Raw genomic sequence first — 12473 nt, 5'->3', positions numbered from 1 at the left:
TGCATCCAGGGTATAGTGAGAGTACACCCTGGAGATTATCGTGGATGATCTTGCCTGGAGTGGTAGGGTATCCTGGTGGTTACACCGTTCCGCCGTCACACTGATGACTCGGGTTCCATTCCCCACATGGGTACATCGTCCGGAGAGCAATGTTGGTCTCCCTCGCGCTGTTCCATATTGCTGGACTAATAACTGCTGAAAGACGGGGTAAAATCATACTCATTCACTTAGGACATAACCTTTACTTGTCAAGGTTTGATTAACAAATATAAGTCACTATTCGTTCAATGATACGTGGTATAAATTGTGGGTATCTGCTTTGGACTGTGTTACAGTTGTTTTATGACACGTGAGCTCAGAGAAGGGGACAGTCATGGAGTGATGTTGTTCCAGTTTTAGACATTTTCTACCTTGGTGAAATACATGAACAGAGGTATTACATTGTCAAAGAAAGTGTTATAATCAAAGTGGATCTGAGATTGGAGCCATGTTCATCGGATTCCGGTTCGTCGGTGGGAGACAACTCCGCGAATTGGGATGCCTTTTACCGATTGGTTGACTAATACTGGGTTGCCAATGGGTTTTTGTTTAAGGAAGGAACACATGTATGAAATCACAGTAGTCACCTCGCACTGACACAGTCGATTTTACTCAAGAATATCGTGTTAAGACAAAAGTACATCTTTCTCCATAATTCACTCAAAACTTTCAACTCACGTATTGCCCCTTAAATCAATATTGTGGATTACACCAGAAAGTTCAACTTTACATTTGTGTTGGTGGAATGGAGAAAAACCAACTGTGTTCTCGGTGTTAACTTAGGTTGAGTAAAAATCGAATTAAGAACCGAACGAACTATATTCGTGAGAGAACAAATGAATATAATTCTTGTCAATATTATTCAGGAGTATATTTGCAGAAAATACAGTGTGGTTTGTTTCTGTTTTTTCCCGTGCAAACGTGCACTTTGCCATAACAGCTTTGTGGTTCAGCACCGGGCCGTCTATGTGGTCTTCTCCGTAAAAACGAGGCTTCTTCGTATCTCTCAAGGGAGACCACTCTCCATTACAAACGAAAAAGCACATAGCGCGCAAATCAAACAAACAGTTCGATTTCGAACACACTACGTACATTTTGATGTTTATTTAAATCATTTTCTTAAGTCTGCACGTAATTGTCTAATTGAACAGGCCTTGAACACAACGTGAAAGGGTCATACAAGCAACTCAATGTAATCAATATTAGCACATGCCATGTGTTATCCGAAATATATATGAACAGGGATCTGTTATTCAAATTTACAGAACGTGAACCATTCATTGCACAATCCAATGACACAAACTGTCCAAGTGTATCATGCGGCATTGTCCACCAAAGAATAAATTCCAGCAACGATTACGCGTATTTAGAAATGGTCGTGCTGTAGATGTACTAGTGATGACTACAACATAAAATATCAATAGTTCACAGACTCACTCATTTTACAACATAAACATTCAAACCAGATTTATTTTCAAGAATATGTCTGACTCACAAACCGCCATGTGACCATGCTATCAAATGATAAGCAAAGAATTGCAATGAGACAGTAATTTACAAATGTTCAAAACCTTCCACAATAAACTACCCTCCAAACTCCAATCAATATCCACAACCAAATATTCCCTGTTTCACCCTTTACCACTATCCTCTGCCCACCACCCTCTATTCCTGTCACTACCAAATGCACCTGGTAACACCAGTAACCCTACTCCTACAAACACCTACTGCCCTCTTACCCCACTAATATCCAGCAGCTCTATCATCTGTGCACTCCCCACTGCCCCCTCCCCACCTATTGACTCTATTGTCCACTATAACTATCACATATCCTTTACTAACCAACCACCACGACCAACTTGTGCTTCCTGCAGCCCATTCAACTCCTACTATCATCTATTCACTCCCCACTGCTCATACCTGGACAGCTACTCTCAACCAGTGCCACATATATTACCCACAACTCCTACAATTACTAAATCCACTCAGAAAATACTTGGGCTGGTATTGGCATACAACCTGCGATACGATACATCACAATTCTAAAATCTTAAATCACGACGATATATTGCAAAAGTATTGTGCGCTGAAGCTGGGATACGATACGAATCCCGGAATAGGAGTGGCGATACGATACGTATCACGACACTAAAATCTTTAATTCTAACACCAACTATAAAACACTTCAAGATCAAAACAAAACCATTTTAAAGTATTTCGTCAAATTCCGTTAGCGTTTTTCAATGTTCATTCGGAAACGAGATAATTAAGTTTCTACACGGACTTAGTGAACGTTGATATCATGCGAGCGCGTTTTCGGACACTGTTCTTGACGCAAGAAGTTCCGAGAAAACGTTTACTTATGAAGGGCAAATAAGTAAGCATATATTTTGATCATCAAACAAAAGTAAGTCTTTTTTATTGACGGATATCGCAATTCGGAAATATTCAAAGTAAAACATCGATGTATCGTGGCCCATTTGAAGTATCGTATCTGGATATACGACAATGTAAAACTGTGTATAGATTCATTGTATTGGCGGCCCATAGAAAATGCATATACCCACTTCCAACTATAGATAAACTTCCTTTTTTTCACTCTACTCGTATCTGCTAAAGGGGGTGAAATGTGTTGGCATGACAGCACCAGGGCCCACTTGCACAAAGCGATCTTAGCCCTACAATGATTGTAACTCCCATTCTCCAACATAGGATTAAGATAGTTGTAGCGCTAAGATCGCTTTGTGCAAGTGGCCCCTTGTCCTCATGCATTTGTCTTCATTGTCAGGATTGAACGTTTTATTCCAGAAGAACAGGAAACGGTTGATCATTTAGGAAACGTCTTCAGACTATCTCATTATTCTTTTCACAACAAAGGATGATCTACAACGTGACAAAAAGTCACTTGCAACAACAGATGCATCGCCTTAGCAACAGATGCATCATTTTCAACGGAGGCAAATGTTACACAAGTGAAATGCTTGTTGAGGCAGAGAAGAACATGAAGATGAGAGAGGAATTGTTGAGAAAGATACATGAAGAGTAGATTCAAGAAGAGAGAAATGCAATCCGAAGAGTATTAACTAAAGTTCAGATGAAACACGATGAAGGCGAGGATTTGAGGAAGCAAATGGAGGAGAGAATGTTGAAGAAGTAGACGAAAGTGAGAGTGAGATGGCTGCTCTTTCAAAGGAAATAGAAGATCTCAAATTAGCCATAAAAGAAATGAAGATAGAATAGAAGGCAGAGACAGATGGAGTTTGAGAGTAAGAAGAGAGAGGGGGGATCATTAAGAAACTTGAGGTAGAGAAGCCAGATTTTCTAGAGGTGGTGAGAAAAGAAGTCAATGAGGGGGAACCTGGAATAATGGGCCTTCTTGGATCTGTACTGCAAGGATTCATTGGAGATCTTCTCCCAACTATATAACCTGCCAGCCGCGAGGATAGATAGATAGATAATTGAAAGACTGATAGGTGTTCGGGCAACTGGGCCCATTTACACCTTGCCCATCATAAAGGTTTGCTAAGTTTATACACTTTTATAAAGTAGTTAAGCTGCCACACGCTTTAATGTATGCAAGAATGACATTCTGAACATCATTGCGAGTGATATTACTTGTACACAACAGTCCAGTCAATGAGGTGTCAATATTAAGCGCTGTCAAAGATCCCACCATGTTACATGTTTTTGGCAATGCAGCAAAAAATGAGCCACATCATCAAGCCGATTACACACTGTGCAATTTGCAGGAATATCATTATTAAGAATGTTTAGATATGCACCAAGACCACAATGCCCAAGACGAAGTCTGGTTAAAGGACCTCTTCTCTACGATTGTTTCTGGATAATTTTGCTTTAGCTATAAAAGGCTAAATGCCATAAAGATGGCGTCCTTTTAAGGATGAGGTCCATCTCTGTTGCCATTTCGCTTGAGCATGGGTCTTACTGACGGTGCATAATTCTGAAGGAGAGGGCAATATTGTCTCATCCTGTTCTGAGACATCAAAATCTAATGCAGCTTTTGCCAACTGATCAGCTTTTTCATTTCCAAATATTCCAACATGAGCTGGTATCCATGAAAACTCAACATCTAAAAGATCTTTACTTAATTCATTAAAAAGGTCGAGTATAATATTGATCAAGTCTTGTCTTGCTAACGAGGCACCTGTCTGAACTGCTTGTAAAGAACTGACAGAATCACTGAAAATGACCGCTGATACAGGTCTCAAAAAATTAATCCACCGCAAAGCTTCAATGATTGCTGCAAGTTCAGCAGAGAATACAGATAAGTGATCAGCTAATCGTAAAGAAATTTCTCTTTTATCAGTGGCTATGAAGATACCTGCACCAACACGACAGGACACTGAGCACTTAGATCCATCAGTGTAAATCTGCATTGCATTGATCCGCTGTAAACTTCGGATATGTTCCTCGGCAAGAGCTTTAACACGAGGCGCTGGCTCAGATTTATTTGCTTGTTCCAGGACATCAAGATAAACTGATGGAAGGTCAAGTAACCATGGTGGCTTCTTTGGCAGAACACTTACATCAGCTATGGCAACATCATGTACATAATGATGGAAAGGAGTTCTCTGAGAACGCATCCCATAAGGCCCCATAGTGTCTTTCCAAGGATCTAGGAAATACTCAACACAATCTCCCAATACAGCTGAAGTAGGGTGCTTCATTCGAAGAGATTTTAATTTAAGCATGTACCGAACTTCTAACAGTTCACGTCTGAGATCTAAAGGCATTTCACCCGATTCAACATGTAGAGCCTCAACAGGGGTAGTTCTAAATGCTCCAAGGCATATTCGTAGGGCTTTTGACTGAACAACAGCTAAAGTAGTGTCGGAAATGCTAGAAAAATGCTTTTTGACTTATATTTCATATTCAGAGGTATTACAGTTACTTAAATAACAAATATCACTTTAAGAAACATCTACCTAATGTAGACCGAGGGAATAAATTTTGAAACATGCCCTAAAATGCGTTTTTACTGATGAAAATGCCAAAAACTTAGAAAAATAAGCGGTAGTGGGACTTTATTTGATACAAACATTATATACTGTATCTTCTGCTGATGCTACTTCTACTGTATCTACTGCTGATGTTATTTCTACTGTATCTACTGCTGAAGCTACTTCTACTGTATCTGTTGCTGATGCTATTTTTACTGTATCTACTTTTATTTGATACAAACATTAACTGTCTGTGTTACGTCATCAGCATGCACGGTATCGACAAGTGAAATTGACACCTGAGCACAAGCTCGGGCGAAGGGTCATCTCAATAGATGTTTTCTTCAAAATGTTGAATATGTGTACGTATAGTATACGTATTGGTTATGTAAGGGACCATTTGTGTATGTGTGTTTGTTGTGAAAAAAACATTCGAATTACTGTACATTGGAAAGAATCCTATCACTTGTCTTATCTTATCGATTGATTGTAGAAATGTGCAACGTTTTAATATATGTTTTGCATGTCAACAGTATGTTTCATTGCAAAAATATGGATGTAATTCGGTCAGTTTAATCTAGTTGTGAACAGTGGCCAAAGATTTTACGAAGTCACTGGTGTAGCTTCTTTAGAATATATATTCTTATTCTCCTAAAGTTTGTAGACCGCCCGTCTAAGTACTCCCTTGTCAAAGTTGTCAAGGATGGTTTTACGTCCCGGTTTTGCTTTTGAGACGGTCCCTGTCTTGTCTGATTTGTTTACAATATTGTAAACTTGTTGGTAAGACATACCAACAGCTCTACAAGTTCTGTAATAAACCATTTCTATACAAATGAAAGGTTTTCCTCTGTCTTTTTCAAGCACAAAAACTTATAAACCTTTGCAACAATCGTCTGCAAATAGTTGGCCATAGTTAATTTATATTTTTACACCACCTGTATTATATGCATAAATGTAAAGACTATTTCAGATTTCAGTTGTTGAACTCTTAAAAAATCTGAAGTTGTTGTTTTGGTACCAAATTCTCTACTGTAAACTGCCCTTTAAATGCATGGGAATGTTAAATCAATTGAAATAAAAATTTGGTACACTATAGGTGAGTTGTTATATTGACAACAGAGTACATTTATCACCTTTCTAAAGATATCAAGGCTAAAAAGCATTTTTCTAGCATTTCCGACAGTTCTTTAGTCTTGCCTTTTGTGTAGCACATGCAGATCCATAGGCTTGACAAGCGAAATCAAGTCGGGATCTAATGAGGGCACGATACAACAGTAATAAACACTTCCTGTCTGCACCCGATTTGGTACTGGAAATACTTCTCAGAAGGTTCTGAATCAAATAGTCTATATGAGGTTTCCAAGTAAGCCTGTTATCAAACCAGAGTCCCAAAAACTTGACTTTATCCACAAACTCCAAATGAGAACCGCACAAAACCAATTTTGAATTATGAGGAATCTTCGCCCGAGTAAAAATGATTGCAGACGATTTAGAAGCTGAAATCTTAAAACCCCAATGGACACACCAAGTCTGTACAAGATTAAGAGACTGCTGAATGCCGTTAAAGACAGTGTCAAAATTACTGGACCGTTTCCACAACGCTCGATCATCTGCAAACTGTGATGTTTCGACCAGTACACTGATATTCTCAAACAGGTCATTAATCATAACATTAAATAATGTTGGGCTGATTACAATACCTTGAGGTGTTCCATTCTCTAACATGTATACATCCGACAGAGAAATACCAATGCGAACTTGTATAGTTCTGTCCCTCAAGAAATCTTGTATCCAGTCAAGCATGCGGCCACAGACTCCAAGCTTATACAGTTTTATTACTAAACCGTCCTTCCATAACATGTCATAGGCTTTCTCAATGTCCATGAAAACAGCCAGTAGATATTCAGTGCTTCCTAGTGCCTTTTTAATTTTTTCAAGTCGCACTAAATGATCAGCACAAGATCTGTTTTTCGAAAGCCTGACTGGACACCTGAAAAGAGATTGTTCTTTTCCATGAAGTAAACCAGACGGTTATTTACCATTCTCTCCATTATTTTGCACATGTTGGAGGTAAGAGCAATAGGCCTGTAGGATGTGGCTTGAGTAGGATCTTTACCAGGCTTTGGAATAGGAACTACAATTGCCTTTTTCCAAGAAATGGGAAGTTTGCTTTCAAACCAAATGTGATTAAAAAGTAAAAGCATAGTTTCAAGGCTGATAATTGGCCGATGTTTGAACATATCATAACACAATAAATCGTCACCTGGAGAGGTATTTTTTCGTCCAGAGATGGCAATCCTTAATTCCTGTAAACTAAATAAAAAGTTGTAGTCTGCGATATGATGTGTGGGGCAATGTAAGATATCTGAATACTCTGATTCAAGTGACTCTTTAATGAGCCGGAAGTCTGAATTAAAGTTATCTGTACAAGATACTTTTTGAAAGGACTCTGCCAGTGCATTACTCTTGTCAGTATTTGTTGTTGCTGGTGTGTCTTTACCAATAGATGGAATAGCACGTTTAGAACAGGAACTACCAGAAATAATTTTCACTTTTCTCCATACCTGAGAAAGAGGTGTATTTTTATTTATGGAACTTGTGTACTTAGACCAAGACAAACGTTTAGCTTCAGTAACAGTTCGTTTTGAGGAAAGCGGAAGCGCGCCGAAACTCTATCAAGTCAGATGGTAAAGCTGATTTTTCAACCAGTTTTTTTGCCCTCTTCCTAGCATCATGTGCTGATTGACACGCATCCGTCCACCAACATACTGGCGGTTTAAGAGGACGTTTTACCTGAACTTCTGCCTATGGTTCTAGTAGCAGCGTTAATAATGTTAGAAACAAAGCAGTTATGAAACTGTTCAAGGTCAATCGAATTTATAGCTGGCGTGATAGTGTCAGATCACAAAGCAGTAAATGCAGACCAGTCAGCTTTAGAGAAAGTCCACCGCTGAGCTGTTTCTCTTAATCCACTGTATTGGGTACCCAATGTATTTCCTCATAGCATCATTAATTCGTCCATTCGTGAAATTGTGTCAAGATATACACACCTATATTCATGAATGGCGATTGTGTATACTAAAGGATGAATTACAACCATATCATTAATCTATATTTGACATTCAATACAAACACGCGTACGATAAGAATACCCCATGTGTTTACGAAACGCAGTTCTATGTTGACTTGAGGTAAAAACAAACCCCTTTTCTGCAAAATATCAAGCATTATTCCCTCTTTGAATGTTTAAGTATTTCTACAATGGTATGCAGTCTAAATAGAACTTTAAACACAGAAACAAATCTAACTGGGTGCTGGACATCTTAATCGGATCAGCTCGAAATCTTCCACAGTTTTAAAAATACATGAATTGATAGACTGATATGTTTAAAATATGTTCTTGCTGAAATGGCTAATATGATGCTGCCTTTTATAATAAACGTGTCATGTTCATGGATTGTCTGTTTAAAAAAACGGTAAGTTTAAATTTACTTTGAAAGTTTTGGGACTCGCGAGTGAGTGAATGAGTTGAGTGTTACGCCGCTTTTAGCAATATTCCAGCAATATCACGGCCAGGAGACACGAGAAATGGTCTCCACACATTGTGTTCATGTGGGGAATCAAACCCTGGCGTTGGGCATGACGAGCGAACGTTTAATCCACAAGGTTACCCCACCACCCCACACGTATACATAATCAGTTACTGTTCAGTACCTGTTCAGTAACTGTATATTATATATTTTATCTCGACCAGTGAATTGTCAACGCGTAGAATTACGCTTCGCGGAACATATATGTGGAAGTGATTTGCCTGCATGTCTGTGTGCCATGAGCATGTCATTTGATCTCCAGAGGCGAGCAGACATCCTCGTGCTGAATACAACATGACACAGACGATGTTCATGACACGTCAACGACAAAAACTTCAAACGCTAAAGGGTACCAACCAGTTTGGCTTCTTTAAAAATAGCAAGCTGATAACGAAACCTTGTTTAGCTACAGAATCCACGACGTCGACATCACAGAAAACCAGTCAAAAGAGACGGCGCATTGTAACATCAAGTACAGATACCGAACCAACGTCTCCCATCGTGTCGAAATAGGAAGTCGGCCGAAGCCCGGATCATATTTCACACGGTCCCTGTGGCCGTGACACCGGTGTAGATAAACATTGTGAACCCTCTGACGATTCTGAATATCGGTGTTGTGATGGAACTATTAAGTTTCTTTTTTGGAATGTGAATGGTTTAAATTCCAAAATCAATGAAAATGACTTTTTGAATTATTTACGTCTTTTCAAAATTGTATTTCTTGCAGAAATATTTGTTGACAATATTTCCGATGTTGATTGGTTGCATGACTACGATATCTTTTATAGCCCAGCAATCAAACTGTCCGAGTATGGTCGACTCTCTGGTGGTGTCTGCGTAGGTGTTCATCGATCTGTCAGCAAATCGTGTAAGTTGTTGAAATCTGATTTTGACAATTTTATATGTATAAAATTCAGTAAGTCGATATTTGCAACTGATAAAGATATTAACTTGATATGTACATATATCCCACCAGTGGGTTCATCCTACTATAAGACTCACACAAAATGTAGTCTTGATAATGTTGATCAATTTTTACTTTCTAATTTGTCTGAGTTTAGAGATTCCCATATTGTACTTTGTGGCGACATGAACGCGCGAACAGGAGAGAGTAACAACCCCCAAGTGACATGTGTCGATGATAGAAACGTCACCAACATATTTGATGACGAGGAGGATATCCCTGTTGGGGATCGTAAATCACATGGTAAGGTCATAAATAGATTCGGACAAATTTTGATAGACATGTGTTATGCATTTCATTTATTTATTGTCAATGGTAGAGTGTTTGGAGATGAACAAGGTGAATATACTTTTGTCGGACAGCATGCCTGTAGTGTTAAAGGTCACATAAACCCTAGGGGGTAAAAATACATAAATCACTAACTGGCATCGTTATAAATGAAACCCCGTCATTAAAATTACTCATTTCGACCTTTAATTGACTTAAATCGACCTTTTTGACAACAGTGCACAATTCTCACCCGCGAACGAAATTTCAACCAATCAGAGCGGCGCGACTCTGTGACGTCATATGAGGAATAGCTTTGAGGGCCGATGCAGAATTCATCTACATTTTAGGGGGTAAATTATCTTGTTTACAAGCTTGTATAAACCTGAAATCGTGACAATTGTTGTGGAAAATGAAAGCTATATGTTCTCACAATCTACTGGCATTTAATTTTGTCTCCTGCTTTGCCTAGTTTCCGAGTTACAACTTGTTTTCATAGACGCTTCTGTCAAAATTGATTGTCGTCGTTAGGCCCTATTTGTATAATGACTGATCCAAATTGATCCCATTTCTGTGTTTTTTTACCTCGATATTTAATCATGTCATGTAAAAATCTGTTTGTATTCTCAAAACAATGTCGGCCCTTAAGTTTTCACATGCAATACAGCAATTAATACTCCCTTGTTGTAACCCGTGTTAGGCGGTATAAACCTACACATGTTATTTGTCATCATTCACTTGATGGTCAGTTAATGAATTTATAACAGGTATAATTAGTGGTAACACACTTAGATTACCCGACAAAGGTTCCCATTTGGCATTTCTTGTGTCTGGAGTAAATATTCAACATTATAAACATCGATCAAAGGATTAACCGATAACACGCTGATTGATTAATTACTTTTATCTTACACAGCGGATTTGTCAAAAGGTAGTGTTTATGTATGTAGATTTACTAATCTATACTGAATACACTCTGCCGTGTCGGTGTCTGCGTAAAAACAACGTCCTTCTTTCAAAGGATTGACCGGCAATACATTGATTGATTGCCCATTATTGGCTAACTAAATTACTGTTTTTAATGAAAGGCGGACATTATGCAATTAGTTGCCAGGTGTGCTATCTTGGGTGACCAATGAGACTATACACCAATACCTGAAAAGATTTATCACTTTTTCGTATATTAAACTGTTAAAAGACACATCATTTGGAACAGTTTTGTGGATATTGATGGATACATTCCTCAAACAAGGTAATGGCCTGATATTGTTCCTATAACTTTAATCTGTTTTAATTTTAATATTTGCATTTTGTTTTTTATTCATTTGTCGTAGCATTCAACAGAATCATTGTTTTCGCCATGAAGTGTAATGAGACAGACAACATACATTAGGGTGTGTGTGCGAATTATGATTCACATTGGCAAACTATAAAATGTCTAGATATTACAGTTCTGTTATAAATTCACTATAAGTATCAGCAGATCGTCAGCTTTTTATTTAGTTTCAAAATGCATAAAAGTATGATAATAAACTCATTAGGATTATAAGACCAAATATAAAGACGCACATTGACTAGTATCTACATACTGGTGAGTGGACATTAACCATGTGAATGTAGCAAGAAATTTATCGCGCAGTATTGTGACTTCGACCCCCACCTCGCTTCCGTGGAAGAAATCGTTATGTTATAAGTTGTGTAATGCAAAATCCTTTTGGTTATGATTCCAATACATATTTAACTACGAGTAGAAAGTAGTTTTGATTTTCTAACTTGATGAAAACAAACTATAATCTCATTAATTCTAACAGACTTTACGATTTTCAAAAATGGCGGCGCCCTATCGGGAACATCCTCCAGTCTGTGGATAAATGCTATTTAGGTTTGTTTTCACCGAGTTACAAAATCAAAACTACTTTCACTGGTAGTAAAATATGTATTTTACTGATAGCCAATAGGATTTTGCATGACATAGCGTATAACAAAACAATTTCTCTCCTGGCAGCGAGGTGGGTGTCAATATAATACTACTTACAATATTATTGTTACTTCGACCACAACCTCACTTCCGAGGAAGAAATCGTTATGTTACAAGTTGTGTTTTGGAAAATCTTTATGGTCATCAATCATATACATATTTTACTATAACTAGTAAGTAGTTTTGATTCTTTAACTTCCGTGAAGCGATCTGAACACAAGTAAGATATCGTTTCAGGCTTCCACAACGCTCGCTTCGCACTCACAAACATAACCCATTTAGCACGAACTGCGGGGTCCTGTGGAAATCTGTGCATGGTGACACCATCACCCGACCCCTAGGAGCAATTGACGACAAAGCAACGATTCGGCATGTCGTCGTTCATGTCGAGAAATCATCAAAATGATGAGCGTGCTACACACTTTCTATACAACTAACTGAAAATCGTTCCTCATATGACGTCACTGCAGTGCTCTGGCGACAGAGTTACGTAACCTGTCTGTGGTTTCGTTGGCGGGCGAGAGGGAAGCAGGCGACTTTTTGGCCACTTTTAATCGCTCGGTATTAATTAACCACAAGTTTTTAAAGAATAAATTTGGTGTTCCGCATAAGACTAACCACAAATCTTTCATATGTAATGGTTAAAAGAGTAACAAAAAAGAAAGTTTAGTGGT

The 12473-nt window shown here is 38.3% G+C and overlaps 1 long non-coding RNA gene across 1 annotated transcript in view; it reads right to left on the bottom strand.

The window, feature by feature from the left end:
* Positions 1-4118: 4118 nt before the first annotated feature.
* LOC124268464 overlaps positions 4119-12473 on the bottom strand; it is a 22346-nt gene continuing 13991 nt past the window's right edge. The window contains exon 4 of the long non-coding RNA XR_006896282.1: positions 4119-4129. This is a non-coding gene — a long non-coding RNA (uncharacterized LOC124268464). The remainder of the gene's footprint in view (positions 4130-12473) is intronic.

This window comes from Haliotis rubra, unplaced genomic scaffold (genome assembly GCF_003918875.1).
Source record: "Haliotis rubra isolate DU_JTF1 unplaced genomic scaffold, ASM391887v1 Scf1381, whole genome shotgun sequence".
In the NCBI taxonomy this organism is placed as follows: domain Eukaryota; kingdom Metazoa; phylum Mollusca; class Gastropoda; order Lepetellida; family Haliotidae; genus Haliotis; species Haliotis rubra.
The sequence above is the reverse complement of the archived record's forward strand: the minus strand, read 5'-3'. Positions and strand labels throughout refer to the sequence as shown.